The following is a 9,073-nucleotide window of genomic DNA, read 5'->3' on the forward strand; positions in this document are numbered from 1 at the left end:
GTCCAATGGAATAAATATCATGTACAAATCTTATATCTTATGCAAGATAGAAACTTTGTTTAATTGAAAATATTGTGTGCATATTTTTATAATTATTAGTAGTAATCTTAAAGTTTCTATATGACTGTTATAAAGGAGTAATTTTACAAAGAGCGTTCTGCTATAAATATGGTTGTTGCTGCTATAGGTAAAAAGTTATTATAAAGAGGTAAAATATAACTTAAAAAATCGGTTCTGAAGAAAACTTGGTTTTTATAGTGAATGGCTATTATATATGAATACTGTTATAGAGAGGTCTGACGATATCTTCAAAGAGGGCTCATAGATGTTCTTTCTTGATTAACAGATTGTGTAACTAGATTTTGATTGTTTGAGGCCTCTATAGTCATAATATCCTTCTTGAGAAGGTGGTTATGTTTCCCTTGAAAATGGTAATGACAATTATATTTAATTTTGTGGTTCTAAAAATACGTGATTTATTTTAGTACTAGTTGTTAGGCAATAAATGCTAAGTGTAAGTAAAGAGAATAAGAAATACAAACCAAAGCTATCACGGAACCGAGCCTCGAGTTGGCTGGAACAGAGGCTTCGAGGCCTTTCTAGGGCAGTTGGTAATGAGCTATTGATGAAGAGATAATGATAATGAAGGCCTCAAAGATGGCCTTTTGCGGTTAATAATGAGCAATAAATGAAGAACGATAAATGAACAATGCATGAACAAGCAATAAATGTGAAGAACAATTGTGTTAGCAAAGAGCAGAGAATGTTGTATTTTATTCAATATGTTCAATAATAATCCGAATCCTTTTACAAGATGACAAGGGTCCCCTTTATATAGGAGGGGGGATCCCAATATATTACATGTCTAATAATGACGGGAAAAGGCTATTGGTACAACTGTATAATGACTTAGTACGGATTGGTACTATTCTTGCAGACCTGGTTAGCTCTAACCACGTGTTCTTGGGAGCTTTCCCGCCTTTTCATGACGATCATCAATTTGTACTGCTCCGAGATTGACCTTCGATGTGCTCCCTCGAGGGACGCACCTCCGGGTCATACTTCAAATTCTACTTCGAGCTCCTCGAGGTTGGGCATGGAGTGCTACAATAACCCCAAAGTCAAACTCTTCCGATTTTGGCCGTATACAGATAGTCCCCGCGTTTCTTATAATGAAATGATAAGAAACGATCTTGAGTTCTTGCCTCCTCGATGCCCTCATTGTGACGTCAGCCACGTGAGGTCATTAAATGTTGTGACAGAAAAGCTGTACATGGGTCTTGTCAACACGGTCTTCGAAAATCCCACGAACTGCTATTGGTCGCCCTTCCAACTCCTCCAACTTACTTATAAATACTCCAATTCCCTATTAAACCTTTGCAACATCTTCAGATCTTCAAATTTTCGTTAACAGTTTCCTGTGTTCACCCTTCTCCTACATTTACGTCTTCGCCATCTTGCTTTGAAACTTCGTTATTTCCATGGCCAAAACTTCTAAGACGGTCCCCCAAAAAGGGGAAGCCCCTTCTTCGTCACGCTCGTCTAAGAGCAAAAGGGTAGTTCCTCCCAGCGTTGATGAGTGTGTTCCTGGGTCCTTTGATACATCCTCCGACTTCAAAGTTGATAAACCTTCTTCGATACCGGGCCGATGCGAGCCCATGTCTCGGTATGTTAGATTAATAACTGACACAAAGAAAGTAAAAATAGATTGCCACTGGGGAGAGGCGGTACACGTAGAGATCCCTTCTTCGGAAGAGGATATAACTACACATAAACCTGGTTTCCTCAGTGTGTATACGTATCCTTTTACTTTAGGCCCTGTAGATCTTCTTCTCCACCGATAGACCCGGTGATCCTCGGATTTTGCCGAGAATATCGAGTGACACTTGGTCAAATTTACCCCTCTTTTCGGAGAATCGTCTATTGATTCTACATTTCTCGAACATGATCGAGGGGATGTCTTTCACCCTTGATCATCTGATCAGATTGTATAGCCCTCGCCTCTATCAAGGGGGCTTAGTCAAGCTGCGACATCGATCTGCCAAAGCATTTTTTACCAATACTGACGAAGATAAAGATCGGGGGTGGATGAGACATTTCGTTCGAGTCAGTACTTCGGACCTCATCCCTGCCGAGAAGATGCCATTCCCTGAGGAATGGAATATGAGACGTAAGTGTCGTTACACCGAGCATGCTTTACCATATGAATGTCCTTTTTTCTTCTTTCAAACTAACTCCTTTCTTTTTTCTTTTTGAATTGGTTCTCCTCTGGTTGCGTAGCCACCGTGTGGTTCCCCGGGGCGTTCAAGGACCTCCCGAGCTGGGTTAAACTTCTAGACTCCACCTCCTCGTATGACAAGCGCATTTGGCGTGATTTGGCCAAAACTCGATGGGAGGCCAAAAACCATGGTATGTCCATGCTGCTATCACCTCTAAATTCTTTGTAAAATAGATTCTTTGGTGGTATGTTTGACATTTTACGCTTGTGCAGGCCTCGGGGAAGCTGTTTTAATAAGGTCGCCTCCTCCTGGCGAAGAGGAGATACAAAAATCCGCCAAGGACAGAAAGAGAAAGAAGGAGACACCGGCGGAGTCCCCGAAACCAAAGAGAGCTAAGGCTCGAAAGCCCAAGACCGACGCAATGATCCTAACTTCGGCATCTGCTGAGAGTCTTCATGCCGAAGGAGAAGATGATGATAGTTGCCCGCTGGTACATAGGGCAAGACGAAGCGCTGATACTTCGGAGATTGCCTGGCAGAAGGCTGTCGAGTCAGAGGTGGCCGATGCGGCCTCACCTTATATTGAGGAGCCTCTCGAGGAGGTTTTGGGTGCAGTCCCCGAATCGACAAAAACCATGGTATGTCCCCAGGGCGTTCAAGGACCTCCCAAGCTGGGTTAAACTAGACTCCACCTCCTCGTATGACAAGCGCATTTGGCCAAAACTCGATGGGAGGCCAAAAACTATGGTATGTCCTTGCTGCTATCACCTCTAAATTCTTTGTAAAATAGATTCTTTGGTGGTATGTTTGACATTTTACGCTTGTGCAGGCCTCCGGGAAGCTGTTTTAATGAGGTCGCCTCCTCCTGGCGAAGAGGAGATACAAAAATCCGCCAAGGAAAGAAAGAGAAAGAAGGAGACACCGGCGGAGTCCCCGAAACCAAAGAGAGCTAAGGCTCGAAAGCTCAGGACTGACGCAATGATCCTAACTTCGCATCTGCTGAGAGTCTTCGTGCCGAAGGAGAAGAGGATGACAGTTGCCCGCTGGTACATAGGGCAAGACGAAGCGTTGATGCTTCGGAGATTTCCTGGGAGAAGGTCGTCGAGTCAGAGATGGCCGATGCGGCCTCACCTTATATTGAGGAGCCCCTCGAGGAGGGTTTGGGTGCAGTCCCCGAACCGACCGTTGAACAGGATAAAACTCGCACCGACGAGTACTTGGTTGGCGCACTGGGAGGATCCCGCTCCGAAGCTTTTCGAGGGCGAGAGGAAGCCTCGATAGAGGTTGATGTCATAGGCGGTCTTCAATCAGGCCCGTCATTTTTCCTAGGGCAAATACGGGACGCCCAGAACAGGAGGACTCCAGATGTGGGGGCATCCCGGAAAGAGGATGATGCATTTGGAGATTTCTTTGTCGGTGTTGAAGAGGATATCGATCTCGATGCTCCAGTCATTCTTGAGGAGGCTGCGAAACTTCAAAAACAGGTGATTTTTGACATAAACTTTGCCTTGAGTTTTGATCTTCGCTTTCCTAACTTCTTCCTTTCGTGTTATAGGTCATGACCCTGTATGACCAGTCCTTCTCCAAGTTACGAACTGAACTGACTCATTGTGAGGGTGAGTTCGAGAAGCTCGCTTCGGAGTTAAATGAGCTAAATGCTCAATACGCCCAAAGGGAAAAGGAACTGAACAACCTTCGAGCGGGTTCGGAGAAAATGCTTCAAGAGCGGGCCAACTTCATCTAGCAGGTAGATCAGTAATCACAAGCTTACCTTTTTGTTTTCATAACTTGGTGTTTATTATCTTGACTTGGCATTTGCAGATTGAGCGAAAGTGTTACAACCCATATTCACGTACGTTGGTTCATGCCATAAGTTAGTCGATGTAAATCTAAGAAGCGATTATCTTTGAAATGATAAGAAGTTAATCCTATTGATCTTTAATGATACAAGAGTGTATAAGGGTGATTAACAAGTATTAGAAGTTAAACGAATCAAGGATGTTGTAACTCGTATTCTTGGGTAAACCTAGGGATGCTTAATATTCTCAAGAGGTCGTACTTTAAGGTATTTGAATCATATAATATCCATATCATAGTCTTGAAGTCAAACGAGTTATGAAACAAAAGTCGACAAGAGTTGTCGCAACTTAGGTTCATAGTTTTACTTAAACATTAGGTCAAATGTTACTAAGCTTTTCTCCCAATTTACTTAGAATTATGGGGTGATATACCCACCAAATTGAATATCTATGAGTCTAGTTTCCAACGCATTAAACCGTTCATCGATACGATCTCGAAGTAGGGAGATATTTGCGTTTTTGCGAGACTGCCAAGCACCTCTCTATGGGGCCCACTTAGGCGGTTTAAGACATTTGGATATATATATGATGCCTCCAACCCGTTTTAAGTCTTTTTTTTCACTATATTCAGACCTTAGAACCCTAGAAACACCATCTCAAGTTTCTCTCAAGATTCAAGACCCAAACAAAGGGCAAACAACACAAATCAAGTGTCAGGAATCCCGTGGCGCTAGTAAGTTTCTTGTTCTTCTTGTTGTTGCTCATTTTTGTGTTGTTCCAGCTCGTGTGGGAGGTTGTTTTAAGAGGTTTATGTTCTGTAAATACTCCCTCAAGTTCTTAATATCAACCCTAGGTGATTTCAAGCCTTCTAAAGTGATTCTAGTGCCGAAAAACCCTAATTGATTGCTAGTTTCGCTTCTTTGTTCTTGTGGCAGCATTGGAGGGATATTTCGTGGAGAATTAAGGTCAAATTGGAGTTGTTCTTTCTGTTTAAAGGTAAGGAACCTCTTACTCTACATGTATTTAAGATTATCCAAGTTGCGGCTAAGTCATTGAAGCTAGAACTTGTGAAATATATATCGAAAGGCTTGGTAGTAATGTTATCGGTTGGTGGACTGTTTTAGGAGGCTCAATATGATTAACATTGATGTTGTTTGGGCTGTTTGGTGATTGTTTTCACTTGTGGGAAGTCATATAAATAGGGGAGGTGCTGTCCGTTTCATCGTAAAATAGGTTGTGGTTGGTACATAATAGTTACGACGCTTAAACGTTAACGATAGTGCATTTCTCCTATTGTAGACTAAGGAGTCGTGACATTTGCATAGCTTGAGGTTGGGCAGTATATACAAGGTATGTGAGGCTATCCCTTTCCTTCTTTTGCACGACTCCGATTGTACATAATGTAATGAACGAGCTTCCAAAGATACTCTACTCTTAGAAGCTAGCAGTACTTACATTGTTTCCACTCTTATGGAACGATTGATGTTGATATTGCTTCTCTTTTTCTTATGTTATCAATGTTGTTGGTACTTTCTGATTCTTATAAGGTTCATGGTGAAGAGTTAGTACTAATAACGTGTACAGAGGATACCGACCTTACGTCACTCCGAAAGGTTTAGAACGTGATTCCATGAGTCGACCATGCATTATATATATGTATCTATTTTACTCTACCGAGCCGCGCTATAGTCGGCCGGGTACGGCACCTATTGTGCAACCACTGATCAGTTGGGTTTTACCGAGCTCCACGTGGCCGGGTACGATTCTACCGAGCCTTATGATGGCCGGGTACGTTTTTACCGAGCCTATTACGGCCGGGTACGATATGATGATGATGATGCCCACAGAGGCGTATGTTTTAAAAGTTTATGTATATATACATATGTATCATGCATTTCATGTCAGTAGCCCTCAGAGGTACCCAGATGTTACAGGTTGTATATTCTCTATCCCTGCTTACATTACTGTTCGTACTTATGGTTCCCTGCCTTACATACTCAGTACTTTATTCGTACTGACGTCCTTTTATTTGTGGACGCTGCATGTCGTGCTGCAGGTCCTGATAGACAAGCAGGCGCAGCTCCCCCACCATAGTTGGCTGTCCAGTTCAGCGGTGATTGGCGAGATCCCTTCTTCGGACTTGCCGTGGTCTTGGTATGCATTTTTGTTATAGACATTATGGGTATGTCGGGGCCCTGTTCTGGTAATGTTGCAGCACTTATGTTCCTTTAGAGGCTCATAGACAGGTGTCGACTCATGTATAGTTTGGTATGCCTTGTCGGCTGGTTTTTGTTGTATAGTCTCCCATGGTAGCGTGGTAGCTCGTACCTTATATATAGTTTCTTGATTGTCTAGTCATCCCATGTTATGTATGTTCATGCCATCATATTTTATTGTTGGTTGTCCATGACCCATGTCTACCATTTATATTGATCTTGTCAACCCTAAAAGATAATAAAGAAGGTTAGATAAAATGTATGTTGGTACTCGGTAAGTATGGTCGGGTGCTAGTCATGGCCCTCCAGTTTGGGTCGTGACAAACTTGGTATCAGAGCAAGTCTATCCTAGGGATTGTCTATGAGCCGTGTCTAGTAGAGTCTTGATTATGGATGTGTAGCGCGCCACATTTATAATCAGAAGGCTACATGACATCTAGGGTTGTTACCTTCTTCCTGAATCTAGATCGTGCGTAGAGTTGAGTCGTAAGTGTTCATCTTTAATATTCACCTTGTTTTCGACTAGGAAGCAAACAATTAGTAGACGGCTTGATACAGCTGCGGGAGAGGGTACCAGTCAGGTGCTCCAAGCCAGAGCGGGCCAAAGTGAGTCTCAGAGTGAGATGCCGTCTCATACCTCATCTACTCCGTCTCCCCCAGAGGATATTAGGAGGAACCCAACACCTCCAGTTCCTCCGTCTGGCACTACAGACCAGGATATGCGGAGTGCTTTGCAGTTATTGACTAGCTTGGTAGCTGCTTAGGCTCAGAGGCAGAATACAGGTGCTTCTGATAAACCAGTTAGTACGAGAGTTCGTGATTTTATTAATTTAGATCCTCCTGTGTTTACCGGATCTGATCCGAAGGAGGACCCGCAGACTTTTATTGATCAGGTTCATCGTACACTGCGGGTTATGCATAGTAGTGATACAGAGGCAGTAGAGTTGGCTTCTTATCGGCTACGGGATTTAGCGGTTCTCTGGTATGATAGTTGGGAGAGATCCAGGGGTCCGAACGCTCCTCCAGCTTTGTGGAAGGAATTTTCTGAGGCCTTTCTTCGTCACTACTTGCCAGTTGAGATACGACGAGCTAGAGCTGATAAGTTCTTGAACCTTAGACAAGGTAATATGAGTGTGCGAGAGTATAGTATGCAGTTTGATTCTTTAGCAAGGTATGCTCCCCATATGGTAGCAGAGATGAGTGATAGGGTGCATCTGTTCGTGAACGGGTTGGGAGAACATCTGATAAAAATAATGAGTTGCACGACAGCCTACTTGGTGGAGGGCATGGATATTTCCCGTATTCAGGCTTATGCCCAGACCCTAGAGGATCGTAAGCGCCTGCAAAGGGCAGATAGGGAGCAGGATAGGGGCCAGCATAAGAGGGCGAGATTTGCAGGGTATTCTGATGACTTCAGAGGCAGTGTCAGGCCCCAATTTTCGAGGAGTTCGGCGCCATCTGTAGGTAGTGCTCCTCCACAGTTTCGGAGGCCTCGATATGATCGATTTACCTATTCTAGTCCAGGTCAGAGTTCGCGGGCATCAGGCTCACAACATCACAGGGATACTAGTCAGACGAGACCCCCAACACCATGTTGTGATCAGTGCGGCGATGCCCACTTTGGACTGTGCCGTCGAGGTTCTGATGCGTGTTATTCTTGCGGATAGCCTGGCCATATGATGCGGGATTGTCCTAACAGAGGAGGTGGTGGTATGGCTCAGCCAACTGGATCTGTGTCTGGTTCTTCCTCATCAGTTCGACCTCCAGCACGGGGTTTCAGTAGTCGACAGGTCGAGGTAGAGGTAGAGGTGCAGTGCAGAGTTCGAGTGGTGCTCAAAATCGAACCTATGCTCTAGTAGGTGACAGGATCTCGAGTCGTCTCCAGTGTTGTTACAGTTATATTGTCTGTGTGTTTCTTACGATGTATATGCGTTGATTGATCCGGGATCCACATTATCATATGTTACACCCTTTGTGGCTATAAGTTTGGCGTTGAACTGATTGATAAGTAACCCCTTACGGTATCTACTCTTATAGGAGATTCTGTGATTTCTAGAAAGGTATATAAAGGTTGCACTGGGACCATTTGTAGTCGTCAAACCTCGGCAAATTTATTTGAGTTAGAAATGGTTGATTTCGATATGATAATGGGAATGGACTGGTTGTCCTCATGCTATGCAAATGTTGACTGTCATACGAAGATGGTTAGGTTTCAATTTCCTGGTGAACCCGTCATTGAATGGAAGGGAACATTGCTACACGAAAGGTAGGTTTATATTCCTATCTTAGGCAAGGAAAATGATCTCAAAAGGTTACATTTATCATCTCATTTGCGTTAGGGATGCGGAGGCGAAGCCGCCTACTCTACAATCAATCCCCGTGGTCAATGAATTTCCAGATTCTTCCCAGATTGAACTCCCAGGCCTTCCTCCTGAAAAGGAGATTGAGTTTAGCATTGATGTGTTGCCTGACACTCAACCGATCTCCATCCCTCTATACAGAATGGCCCAGGAAGAGTTGCGAGAGTTGAAGGCGCAGTTGAAGGACTTGCTGGATAAGGGCTTCATTAGGCCTAGCACTTCACCTTGGGGTGCGCCATTTTTGTTCGTGCGGAAGAAAGACGGGTCGTTAAGGATGTGTATCGATTATCGACAATTGAATAAGTTTACTATAAAGAAACAAGTATCCACTTCCAAGGATTGACGACCTTTTTGACCAACTCCAGGGTGCAAGTATTTCTCCAAGATTGACTTACGTTCAGGGTATCATCAGGTGAGGATTAAGGAGAAGGATGTTCCAAAGACGGCCTACTGGACAAGATATGTGCATTTGAGTCCTGG

The sequence above is a fragment of the Nicotiana attenuata genome, chromosome 3 (assembly GCF_001879085.1).
Source record: "Nicotiana attenuata strain UT chromosome 3, NIATTr2, whole genome shotgun sequence".
Classification (NCBI taxonomy): domain Eukaryota; kingdom Viridiplantae; phylum Streptophyta; class Magnoliopsida; order Solanales; family Solanaceae; genus Nicotiana; species Nicotiana attenuata.